General features: G+C 37.3%; 2 non-coding genes across 2 annotated transcripts; both read left to right on the top strand.

Moving 5' to 3' along the window:
• Window positions 1–4,249: 4,249 nt before the first annotated feature.
• Window positions 4,250–4,357, top strand: LOC148551098 (small nucleolar RNA R71). The gene has a single exon (XR_015893472.1). It is a non-coding gene; the product is annotated as a small nucleolar RNA R71 (small nucleolar RNA).
• A 5,614-nt stretch (window positions 4,358–9,971) lies between these two features.
• LOC148551097 (small nucleolar RNA R71) lies at window positions 9,972–10,079 on the top strand. Its single transcript, XR_015893709.1, has one exon. It is a non-coding gene; the product is annotated as a small nucleolar RNA R71 (small nucleolar RNA).
• The last annotated feature ends 3,758 nt before the right edge of the window (window positions 10,080–13,837 follow it).

The raw sequence follows: 13,837 nt of genomic DNA, 5'->3' as shown, positions 1-13,837 counted from the left end.
TCTGGCGCTGGACGCCAAAATTGGGCAGAGAGCTGGCATTGAACGCCGGTTTGTGTCATCTAAACTTGGGCAAAGTATGGACTATTATATATTTCTGGAAAGCCCTGGATGTCTACTTTCCAACGCAATTAAAAGCGCGCCATTTTGAGTTCTGTAGCTCTAGAAAATCCATTTTGAGTGCAGGGAGGTCAGAATCCAACAGCATCAGCAGTCCTTCTTCAACCTCTGAATCTGATTTTTGCTCAAGTCCCTAAATTTTAGCCAGAAAATACTTGAAATCATAGAAAAACACACAAACTCATAGTAAAGTCTAGAAATGTGAATTTTAACATAAAAACTAATGAAAACATCCCTAAAAGTAACTAGATTCTACTAAAAACATACTAAAAACAATGCCAAAAAGCGTATAAATTATCTGCTCATCACAACACCAAACTTAAATTGTTGCTTGTCCCCAAGCAACTGAAAATCAAATAGGATAAAAAGAAGAGAATATACTATAAATTCCAAACTATCAATGAAGCATGGCTTCAATCATATGAGTGGGACTTGTAGCTTTTTGCCTCTTGAATAGTTTTGGCATCTCACTTTATCCATTGAGGTTCAGAACCACAGGATACATAAATGCCACAGACACATAATTGGGTGAACCTTTTCAGATTGTGACTCAGCTTTGCTAAAGTCCCCAATTAGAGGTGTCCAGGGTTCTTAAGCACACTCTTTTTTTTTTTGGACCTTGACTTTAACCGCTCAGTCTCAAGTTTTCACTTGACACCTACACGCCACAAGCACATGGTTAGGGACAGCTTGGTTTAGCCGCTTAGACCAGGATTTTATTCCTTTAGGCCCTCCTATCCACTGATGCTCAAAGCCTTGGGATCATTTTTATTTGCCCTTGCCTTTTGGTTTTAAGGGTTATTGGCTTTTTCTGCTTGCTTTTTCTTTCTATTTTTTTTTTCGCCTATTTTTTTTCTGCAAGCTTTGTTCTTTGCTGCTTTTTCTTGCTTCAAGAATCATTTTTATGATTTTTCAGATTATCAAATAACATGTCTCCTAGTCATCATTCTTTCAAGAGCCAACATATTTAACATTCATGAACAACAACTTCAAAAGACATATGCACTGTTCAAGCATTCATTTAGAAAACAAGAAGCATTGTCACCACATCAATATAATTAAACTAAGTTCAAGGATAAATTCGAAACTCATGTACTTCTTGTTCTTTTGAATTAAAACATTTTTCATTTAAGAGAGGTGATGGATTCATAGGACATTCATAACTTTAAGACATAGTTACTAACTACTAATGATCATGTAATGAAGACACAAACATAGATAAGCACTTAACATAGAGAAAACGAAAAACAGAAGAAATAAGAACAAGGAATGAATCCACCTTAGTGATGGTGGCATTTCCTTCTTTGAGAACCAATGATGTCCTTGAGCTCTTCTATGTCTCTTCCTTGTCTTTGTTGCTCCTCCCTCATTGCTTTTTGATCTTCTCTTATTTCATGAAGGATGATGGAGTGCTCTTGATGTTCCACCCTTAATTGTCCCATGTTGGAACTTAATTCTCCTAGGGAGGTATTGATTTGCTCCCAATAGTTTTGTGGAGGAAAATGCATCCCCTGAGGTATCTCAGGGATCTCTTGATTTGCAGCCACATGTTCTACCACTGAGCTATAGACCTTTGAGATGAATCTTTCCATCTCCCATGACTCGTAGGTGGAAGCCTTTGTCTTTCCTTCCCTTTTTCTAGAGGTTTCTCCGGTCTTAGGTGCCATCAATGGTAATGGAAAAACAAAATGCTTATGCTTTTACCACACCAAACTTAGAATGTTGCTCAACCTCGAGCAAAAGAAGAGAGAATAGAAGAAGAAGAAGATATAGAGGAGATGGAGGGATGTGTGTATGGATGTGAGTGGTGAATGGAAAGCAGAAGGGATGATCATGAATGGAGAGAGAGAGAGAGGGTGAGGTGGGTGGGGATCCTGTGGGATCTACAGATCCTGAGATGATCCTGTGGGGTCCACAGATCCTGAGATGATCATGTGGGGTCCACAGATCCTAAGGTGTTCAAGGATTTACAATCTTGCACCAAATTAGGCATGTAAAATGCCCTTGCACACAACTCTGGGCGTTCAGCGCTAGGTTGGTGCCCATTTTGGGCGTTCAACGCCCATTTGTTGCCCATTTCTGACGTTGAACGCCAAAACCATGCTTGTTCTGGGCGTTCAGCGCCAGCTCTTCTCCAGGGTGCAATTCTGGCGTTCAACGCCCAGATGCTACCCATTTTGGGTGTTCAGCGCCCAGATACTGCCCATTTTGGGCGTTCAGCGCCAGAACCATGCTCTGTTCTGGCGTTGAACGCCAGACAGGTGCTTCCTCCAAGGTGTGATTTTTCTTCTGCTGTTTTTGATTCCATTTCTAAATTTTTTGTTTATTTTGTGACTCCACATGATCATGAACCTAAGAAAACATGAAAAACAAAAATAAAATTAGATAAATAAACATTGGGTTGCCTCCCAACAAGCGCTTCTTTAATGTCAATAGCTTGACAGTGGGCTCTCATGGAGCCTCACAAATGTGCAGAGCTTTGTTGAGACCTCCCAACACCAAACTTAGAGTTTGGATATGGGGGTTTGACACCAAACTTAGAGTATGGTTGTGGCCTCCCAACACCAAACTTAAAGTTTGACTGTGGGGGCTTTAGTTGACTCTGCTTTGAGAGAAGCTTTTTCTGCTTCCTCTCCATGGATGCAGAGAGAGATCCTTGAGTTGTAAACTCAAGGTTGTCCTTATTTAATTGAAGGATCAATTCTCCTCTGTCCACATCAATCACAGCTCTTGCTGTGGCTAGGAAAGGCCTTCCTAGGATGATGGATTCATCCTCTTCCTTTCCAGTATCTAGGACTATGAAATCAGTAGGGATGTAAAGGCCTTCAACCTTTACTAACACGTCCTCTACTTGTCCATAAGCCTGTTTTCTTGAATTATCTGCCATCTCTAATGAGATTTTAGCAGCTTGCACCCCATAGATTCCCAGTTTCTCTATTACAGAGAGGGGCATGAGGTTTATCCCTGAACCAAGCTCACACAGAGCCTTAAAGATCATGGTGCCTATGGTACAAGGTATTATGAACTTTCCAAGATCCTGTTTCTTCTGAGGTAATGTCAGTTGATCCAGATCACTTAGTTCATTGGTGAACAAGGGAGGTTCATCTTCCCAAGTCTCAATACCAAATAATTTGGCATTCAGCTTCATGATTGCACCAAGAAACTTGGCAGTTTGCTCTTCAGTAACATCCTCATTCTCCTCAGAAGAGGAATACTCATCAGAGCTCATGAATGGCATAAGGAGGTTCAATGGAATCTCTATGGTCTCTAGATGAGTCTCAGATTCCTTTGGTTCCTCAGAGGGAAACTCCTTATTGATCACTGGACGTCCCAGGAGGTCTTCCCCCTTGGGATTCACGTCCTCTCCTTCCCTTACAGGTTCGGCCGTGGTGATCAATTCAATGGCCTTGCACTCTCCTTTTGGATTTTCTTCTGTATTGCTTGGGAGAGTACTAGGAGGGATTTCAGTGATCCTTTTACTCAGCTGGCCCACTTGTGCTTCCAAATTTCTAATGGAAGACCTTGTTTCATTCATGAAACTTACAGTGGCCTTAGATAGATCAGAGACTAAATTTGCTAAGCTAGATGGATTCTGCTCAGAATTCTCTATCTGTTGCGGAGTGGATGGTGGAAAAGGCTTGCTATTGCTAAACCTGTTAAAGCCTTGTTGAGGCTTTTGATCCTTCCATGAGAAATTTGGATGATTTCTCTATGATGGATTATAGGTGTTTCCATAAGGTTCACCCATGTAATTTACCTCTACTATTGCAGGGTTCTCAGGATCATAAGCTTCTTCTTCAGAAGATGCCTCTTGAGTACTGTTGGATGCAGCTTGCATTCCATTCAGACTCTGAGAAATCATATTGACTTGCTGAGTCAATATTTTATTTTGAGTCAATATGGCATTCAGAGTATCAATTTCAAGAACTCCCTTCTTCATAGGCGTCTCAGTACTCACAGGGTTCCTCTCAGAAGTGTACATGAACTGGTTATTAGCAACCATGTCAATGAGTTCTTGAGCTTCTGCAGGCGTTTTCTTTAGGTGAATGGATCCACCTGCAGAAGTATCCAATGACATCTTTGATAGCTCAGATAAACCGTCATAGAATATATCCAGGATGGTCCATTCTGAAAGCATGTCAGAAGGACACTTTTTGGTCAGCTGCTTGTATCTTTCCCAAGCTTCATAGAGGGATTCACCTTCTTTCTGTCTGAAGGTTTGAACATCCGTTCTAAGCTTGCTCAGCTTTTGAGGAGGAAAGTACTTGGCTAAGAAAGTCGTGACTAGCTTATCCCAAGAGTTCAGGCTGTCTTTGGGTTGAGAGTCCAACCATATTCTAGCTCTGTCTCTTACAGCAAAAGGGAAAAGTATGAGCTTGTAGACTTCAGGATCTACTCCATTAGTCTTAACAGTATCATAGATCTGCAAGAATTCAGTTAGGAACTGAAAAGGATCTTCAGATGGAAGTCCATGAAACTTGCAGTTCTGCTGCATCAGAGAAACTAGCTGAGGTTTCAGCTCAAAATTGTTTGCTCCAATAGCAGGAATGGAGATGCTTCTTCCATGTAAATTGGAATTTGGTGCAGTAAAGTCACCAAGCATTCTCCTTGCATTATTGTTGTTGGGTTCGGCTGCCATCTCTTTTACTTGTTCGAAATTTTCAATAAGGTTGTCTCTGGATTGTTGTAATTTAACTTCTCTTAGTTTCCTCTTCAAAGTCCTTTCAGGTTCTGGATCAGCTTCAACAAGAATGCCTTTTTCTTTGTCCCTGCTCATAAGAAAGAGAAGAGAAAAAGAAAAGAAGAGGAATCCTCTATGTCACAGTAAAGAGGTTCCTTATTGTTAGTAGAAGAAGAGAAGAAGAAAAAATTCGAACACAGATAGAGGAGGGGGTTCGAATTTGGTGAGTGATGTGAGGAAGAGATTTTAGTAGATGAATAAATAAATAGAATAAGATGAGAGAGGGAGAGGATTTTCGAAAATAATTTTTGAAAAAGAGTTAGTGATTTTCAAAAATAGTTTTTGAAAAAGGTTAGTAATTTTTCGAAAAATTAGAAATCAAGAATTAAAATAATTAGTTAATTAAAAAGAAATTTTGAAAAAGAGGGAAGATATTTTCGAAAATTAGAGAGAGAGAGAGTTAGTTAGGTAGTTTTGAAAAAGGTAAGAAACAAACAAAAAGTTAGTCAGTTAGTTGAAACAAATTTTGAAAATCAATTTTGAAAAGATAAGAAGATAAGAAGTTAGAAAAGATATTTTGAAATCAAATTTTTGAAAAAGATAAGATAAGAAGATATTTTTGAAAAGATATGATTGAAATTAGTTTTTGAAAAAGATTTGATTTTTTAAAATCTCAATTAATGACTTGATTCACAAGAAATCACAAGATATGATTCTAGAACTTAAAGTTTGAATCTTTCTTAACAAGTAAGTAACAAACTTGAAATTTTTGAATCAAAACATTAATTGATGATGTTATTTTCGAAAATATGATGTAAAATTAAGAAAAAGATTTTTGAAAAATATTTTTGAAATTTTCGAAAATAACTAAAAAAAATTGAAAAAAGATTTGATTTTTGAAAAAGATTTTGAAAAAGATAAGATTTTTTTAAATTGAAAATTCGATTTGACTCATAAAAACAACTAGATTTTAAAATTTTTTGAAAAAGTCAAATCTAATTTTCGAAATTTTAAGAGAGAAAAAAGGGAAAGATATTTTTTTGATTTTTGAATTTTTATGTTGAGAGAGAAAAACAAGAAAAATGATGCAATGCATGAAAGTTATGGATCAAAACAATGAATGCATGCAAGAATGCTATGAATGTCAAGATGAACACCAAGAACACTATGAAGATCATGATGAACATCAAGAACATATTTTTGAAAAAAAAAAATTTTTTATGCAAGAAAAACATGCAAGACACCAAACTTAGAAATCTTTGATGCTTAGACTCTATGGATGCAAGAATGCATATGAAAAACACCATACAACACAAAACAAGAAAACATCAAGATCAAACAAGAAGACTTACCAAGAACAACTTGAAGATCATGAAGAACACTATGAATGCATGAATTTTCAAAAAATGCAAGATGCACATGCAATTGACACCAAACTTATAACATGACTCAAGACTCAAACATGAACACAAAAAAAATTTTTTTTTGTATTTTCTTATAAATTTTTTTTTGAAAATCATTTTGAAAAAGAAAAATAAGGATTCCAAAATTTTTAATATGAATTCTAGGAATCTTATGCTCTTTAGCCTAAAGCTCCAATCAAAGGGTCAGGCATGGCTTAATAGCCAGCCAAGCTTTAGTATGTAACTCAGACATGACACGCCTGACATGCCCTACACAGGAATTAGACATGGCTTTACAGCCAGCCATGCTTCAACATGCTTCATGAAACACTAGAATTCATTCTTAAAAATTCTGAAGAAAAATATATTTTTTTTTCTTTTTGAAAACATTTTTATTTATTTTTTTTTTCGAAAACAAAGGAGAAATTTTTGAAAGAATTTTTTTTTTTGAAAAATTTTTTGAAAACTTTTTGAAAAGAAAATGAAAAGAAAATTACCTAATATGAGCAACAGGATGAACTGTCAGTTGTCCAAACTCAAACAATCCCCGGTAACGGCGCCAAAAACTTGGTATGCGAAATTGTTACTCAGGTTGTGAATTATTGTTCGAAATTGATTCCCTGGCGATGGCACCAAAAACGGATGCATAGAACCATGGTCTAAACATATCTTCACAACTTCGCATAACTAACGAGCAAGTGCACTGGGTCGTCCAAGTAATACCTTACGTGAGTAAGGGTCGAATCCCACGGAGATTGTTGGTATGAAGCAAGCTATGATCACCTTGTAAATCTCAGTCAGGCGGATATAAAATGGTTATGGAGTTTTCGAAATTAATAATAAAATAAGGATAGAAGTACTTATGTAGATCATTGGTGAGAATTTCAGATAAGCGCATAGAGATGCTTTCGTTCCTCTGAACCTCTACTTTCCTGCTGTCTTCATCCAATCAGTCTTACTCCTTTCCATGGCTGGCTTTATGTAAGGGCATCACCGTTGTCAGTGGCTACATCCCCTCCTCTTGTGAAAATGGTCCAAGATGCCCTGTCACAGCACGGCTAATCATCTGAGGTTCCCGATCATGCTGGAATAGGATTCACCCTCCTTTTGCGTCTGTCACTACGCCCAGCACTCGCGAGTTTGAAGCTCGTCACAGTCATTCAATCATTGAATCCTACTCGGAATACCACAGACAAGGTTTAGACTTTCCGGATTCTCTTGAATGCCGCTATCATTCTAGCTTACACCTCGAAGATTCTGATTAAGAGATCTAAGAGATACTCATTCAATCTAATGTAGAACGGAAGTGGTTGTCAGGCACGCGTTCATAGGGGATGATGATGATTGTCACATTCATCACATTCAGGTTGAAGTGTGAATGAATATCTTAGAAGCGGAATAAGTTGAATTGAATAGAAAATAGTAGTACTTTGCATTAATCTTTGAGGAACAGCAGAGCTCCACACCTTAATCTATGGAATGCAGAAACTCTACCGTTGAAAATATATAAGTGAAAGGTCCAGGCATGGCCGAGAGGCCAGCCCCCAAAACGTGATCAAAGGATCAGAATACAATCCAGGATGTCTAATACAATTGTAAAAAGTCTTATTTATAATAAACTAGCTACTAAGGTTTACAGAAGTAAGTAATTGATGCATAAATCCACTTCCGGGGCCCACTTGGTGTGTGCTTGGGCTGAGCTTGAGTGTTACACGTGTAGAGGTCATTCCTGGAGTTGAACGTCAGTTTTGGTGCCAGTTTGGGCGTTAAACTCCACTTTGCAACTTGTTTCTGGCGCTGGACGCCAGAATTGGGCAAAGAGCTGGCGTTGAACGCCAGTTTTAGTCATCTAAACTTGGGCAAAGTATGGACTATTATATATTGCTGGAAAGCTCTGGATGTCTACTTTCCAACGCAATTAGAAGCACGCCACTTTGAGTTTTGTAGCTCCAGAAAATCCATTTTGAGTGCAGGGAGGTCAGAATCCAACAGCATCAGCAGTCCTTCTTCAACCTCTGAATCTGATTTTACTAAAAAGCGTATAAATTATCCGCTAGATTCTACTAAAAACATACTATAAACAATGCCAAAAAGCGTATAAATTATCCGCTCATCAGCCTCTCAACACCAAACTTAGAGTTTGGTTGTGGCCTCCCAACACCAAACTTAGAGTTTGAATGTGGGGGTTTTGTTTGACTCTGTATTGAGAGAAACTTTTCATGCTTCCTCTCCATGGTTACAGAGGGAGAACCTTGAGTCTTGAATACAAGGTAGTCCTCATTCAACTGAAGGACCAACTCTCCTCTGTTAACATCAATCATAGTTTTTGCTTGGCTAGGAAGGGTCTGCCAAGGATGATGGATTCATCCTCATCCTTCCCAGTGTCTAGGATTATGAAATCAGCAGGGATGTAAAGGCCTTCAACCTTCACTAGCACGTCCTCTACTAGTCCATAAGCCTGTTTCATTGATTTGTCTGCCATCTCTAGTGAGATTCTTACAGCTTGTACCTCAAAGGTTCCTAGTTTCTTTATTACAGAGAGTGGCATGAGGTTTATCCCTGACCCCAGGTCAAACAGAGCCTTCTCAAAGATCATGGTTCCTATGGTACAAGGTATAAAGAATTTTTTGGGAGCCGGTTTCTTCTGAGGTAATGTCTGCCTCATTAATGCATTCAGTTTATTGGTGAGCAAGGGGATTCATCCTCCCAAGTCTCATTACCAAATAACTTGGCATTCGGCTTCATGATTGCTCCTAGATACTTAGCAACTTGCTCTTCAGTGATGTCTTCATCCTCTTTAGTGATGTCTTCATCCTCTTCAGAGGAAGAATATTCATTAGAGCTCATGAATGGCAGAAAGAAGTTCAATGGAATCTCTATGGTCTCTGTATGAGCCTTAGATTCCTTTGGTTCCTCAAAGAGAAACTCCTTTCTGTCCAGAGGACGTCCTATGAGGCTTTTCACACTAGGACTCACGTCCTCCTCACTCTCTCCAGGTTCGGCCATGTTGGTCATGGTTATGGCCTTGCACTCTCTCTTGGGATTTTCTTCTGTATTGCTTGGGAGAGTATTGGGAGGAGTTTCAGTAATCTTCTTACTCAGCTGACCCACCTGTGCCTCCAAATTTCTAATGGAGGACCTTGTTTCATTCATGAAACTTAGTGTGGTCTTGGATAAATCAGAGACTATGGCTGCCAGGCCAGAATGGCTCTGTTCAGAATTCTCTGTCTGTTGCTGAGAAGATGATGAAAAAGGCTTGCTATTGCTAAACCTATTTCTTCCACCATTATTGTTGAAGCCTTGTTGAGGCTTCTATTGGTCCTTCCATGAGAAATTTGAATGATTTCTCCATGAAGGATTATAGATGTTTCCATAGGGTTCTCCTATGTAATTCACCTCTACCATTGCAGGGTTCTCAGGATCATAAGCTTCTTCTTCAGAAGATGCTTCTTTAGTACCGTTGGATGCAGCTTGCAATCCCTTCAGACTTTGAGAAATCATATTGACTTGCTGAGTCAATATTTTGTTCTGAGCCAATATGGCATTCAGAGTATCAATTTCAAGAACTCCCTTCTTCTGAGGCGTCCCATTGTTTACAGGATTCCTCTCAGAGGTGTACATGAACTGGTTATTTGCAACCATTTCAATGAGTTCTTGAGCTTCTGCAGGGGTTTTTAGATGAAGAGATCTTCCTGCAGAATGGTCCAATGACATTTTTTTGACAACTCAGACAGACCATCATAGAATATACATATGATGCTCCATTCTGAAAGCATGTCAGAAGGACACCTTTTGATCAATTGCTTATATCTTTCCCAAGCTTCATAGAGGGACTCACCTTCCTTCTATCTGAAGGTTTGGATTTCCACTCTAAGCTTGCTCATCTTTTGAGGTGGAAAGAATTTGGCCAGGAAAGCACTGACTAGCTTTTCCCAAGAGTTCAGGCTTTCCTTAGGTTGTGAATGCAACCATGTTCTAGCTCTGTCTCTTACAGCAAAAGGGAAAAGCATAAGCCTGTAGACCTCGGGATCAACTCCATTGGTCTTGACAGTGTCACAAATTTGCAAGAATTCAGCTAAGAACTGATGGGGATCTTCCAATGGAAGTCCATGAAACTTGCAATTCTGTTGCATTAGAGAAACTAATTGAGGCTAAAGCTCAAAGTTGTTTGCTCCAATGGCAGGAATTGAGATGCTTCTTCCATAGAAGTTAGAAGAGGATGCAATAAAGTCACCAAGCATCTTCCTTGCATCTCCACCATTGTTATTGGGTTTGGCCATGTCTCCTTCTTTTTCGAAAATTTCTGTCAGGTCCTCTCCAGAGGGTTGTGCCTTAGCTTTCCTTAGCTTCCTCTTCAGAGTCCTTTCAGGTTGAGGATCAGCTTCAAAAAGAATGTTCTTATCCTTGTTCCTGCTCATATGAAAAAGAAGAGAATAGCAAAGAAAAGGAATCCTCTATGTCACTGTATAGAGATTCCTTTATGTGAGTAGACGAATAGAAGAGTAGAATGAAGAAAAGAGAAGATAAAGAATTCGAACACAGAGAGGGAGAGAGGGTTCGAAAATAATTAAAAAAAAAGGAAAAATATTTTTGTTTTTATTTTAATTATTAGTTAAAATTCAAAAATTAAAAAGAGAAATAAAATTAAAATTAATAATTGAAATAATTAGTTAATTAAAAAGGAATTTTAAAAAAAGAAGTTAATAATTTTCAAAAATTAGAGAGAGAAAAGTAGTTAGATGGTTTTGAAAAAAAGATAAGAATTTTAAAAATCAAACAAAAAGTTAAGTAGTTAATTGAAAAATATTTGAAAATCAATTTTGAAAAGATAAGAAGTTAGAAAAGATTTCGAAATTAAGTTTTGAAAAAGATATAATTGAAAAATATTTTGAAAAAGATTTGAAAAAGAAATTTAAAAAGATTTGATTTTGAAATTAAAGTTGATTACTTGACTAACAAGAAACTAAAAGATATGATTCTAAAATTTAAAGATTGAACCTTTCTTAATAGGCAAGTAACAAACTTTAAAATTTTTGAATAAATCACATTAATTGTTAGTAAAGATTTTGAAATTATGAAATGAAATTAAGAAAAAGATTTTGAAAATCATTTTAAAAATTTTCGAAAATCATAAAAGAAAAATGAAAAAGATTTGATTTTTGAAAAGTTTTGAAAAGATTCGATTTTTAAATTGAAAATTTGACTTGACTCATAAGAAACAACTAAATTTTAAAAATTTTTGAATAAGTCAACTCAAATATTCGAAATTTATGAGAAGAATAAGGGAAAGATATTTTTTTGATTTTTGAATTTTTAATGAAGAAAGAGAAAAACAATAAAAAGACTTAAAACATTAGAATTTTAAGATCAAAATAAGAAATGCATGCAAAAACACTTTGAATGTCAAGATGAACACCAAGAACTTATTTTTGAAAATTTTTAAGAAAAGACACACATGCAAGACACCAAACTTAGAAATATTCAATGTTTCGACACTAACAAATTGAAATTGAATATGAAAAACAAGAAAAGACACAAAACATGAAAATGCAAAGATCAAATAAAGAAAATCATCAAGAACAACTTGAAGATTATGAAGGACACATGCATGAATTTTCGAAAATTTTTAGGAAACTAAAAAGATGCAATTGACACCAAACTTAAAAATTGACACTAGACTCAAACAAGAAACACAAAATTTTTGGTTTTTATGATTTTACTAAAATTTTTTGTATTTTTTTCGAAAATTAATTTGGAAAAGAAAAATAAAGAAATTCAAAATTTTTAATAAGAATTCCAGGAATCATGCAATGTTAGTCTAAAACTCCGGTCCAGGAATTAGACATGGCTTACTAGCCAGCCAAGCTTTCAGTGTAAGCTTCGGTCCAAAACACTAGACATGGCCAATGGCCAGCCAAGCTTTAGCAGATCATTACATAGAACAGCTAAATTGATGAGAAAGACAAAGAAGCTCTTCTAAGGATAAGTGAAACCTCGATCCAAAAGATTAGACATGGCTTAACAGCCAGCCAGGATTCAACATATCTCATGAAACTCTAGAATTCATTCTTAAAAATTTTGATGAATAAAATAGAAAAATTTTTTTGAAATTTTTTTTCGAAAATAAAAAGAATAAGAAGTTTAAAAGTAAAATAAAATTACCTAATCTGAGCAACAAGATGAACCGTCAGTTGTCCATACTCGAACAATTCCCGGCAACAGCGCCAAAAACTTGGTGCACAAAATTGTGATATCAACAGCGCCAACAACTTGGTACGCACGATTGTAATCTCAATTCTTTTTCACAACTCCGCACAACTAACCAGCAAGTGCACTGGGTCGTCCAAGTAATAAACCTTACGTGAGTAAGGGTCGATCCCACGGAGATTGTTGGCTTGAAGCAAGCTATGGTTATCTTGTAAATCTCAGTCAGGCAGATTCAAATGGTTATGAGGTTTTGGTAATTAAAAGATAAATAGAATATAAAATAAGATAGAGATACTTATGTAGTTCATTGGTGAGAATTTCAGATAAGCGTATTGAGATGCTTTGTTCCTTCTGAATCTCTGCTTTCCTACTGCCTTCATTCAATCATTCATACTCCTTTCCATGGCAAGCTATATGTTGGGGGATCACCGTTGTCAATGGCTACCGTTCGTCCTCTCAGTGAAAATGGTCCATCTGCACTGTCATCGCATGGCTAATCAGCTGTTGGTTCTCGATCATGTTGGAATAGGATCCATTGATCCTTTTGCGTCTGTCACTATGCCCAACACTCGTGAGTTTGAAGCTCGTCACAGTCACCCCTTCCCAGATCCTACTCGGAATACCACAGACAAGGTTTAGGCTTTCCGGATCTCAAGAATGCTGCCAAATGATTCTAGCTTATACCACGAAGACTCCGATCTTTCAGAATGGAGGCTAAGAGATACACACTCAAGCTATTGCAGATAGAACGGAAGTGGTTGTCAAGCACGCGTTCATAGGTGAGAATGATGATGAGTGTCACGGATCATCACATTCATCAGGTTGAAGTGCGAGTGAATATCTTGGAATAAGAATAAGCTTAAATTGAATAGAAAAACAATAGTACTTTGCATTAATTCATGAAGAACAGCAGAGCTCCACACCTTTATCTATGGGGTGTAGAAACTCCACCGTTGAAAATACATAAGTGATAATGGTCCAAGCATGGCCGAATGGCCAGCCCCCTAAACGTGATCAACATATCAAAAGTGATACAAAGATAGTCTCAAAAATGATCTAAAGATGTAAATACAATAGTAAAAAGTCCTATTTATACTAAACTAGTTACTAGGGTTTACAGAGATAAGTAAATGATGCAGAAATCTACTTCCGGGCCCACTTGGTGTGTGCTTGGGCTGAGCATTGAGCTTTACACGTGTAGAGACTTCTCTTGGAGTTAAACGCCAGGTTGCAGCCTGTTTGTGACGTTTAACTTTGGTTTGTAACCTGTTTCTGGCGTTTAACTTCAGAAGAGGGCAGGAAGTTGGTGTTTGAACGCCAGTTTGCGTCGTCAAAACTTGGGTAAAGTATAAACTATTATATATTGCTGGAAAGCCCTGGATGTCTACTTTCCAACCCAATTGAGAGCGTGTCAATTAGGTTTCTGTAG

This window comes from Arachis ipaensis, chromosome B7 (genome assembly GCF_059453495.1).
Source record: "Arachis ipaensis isolate K30076 ecotype BB chromosome B7, ASM5945349v1, whole genome shotgun sequence".
NCBI lineage: Eukaryota > Viridiplantae > Streptophyta > Magnoliopsida > Fabales > Fabaceae > Arachis > Arachis ipaensis.
Note: the sequence above shows the minus strand (reverse complement) of the source record. Positions and strands in the feature narration are given on the sequence as shown.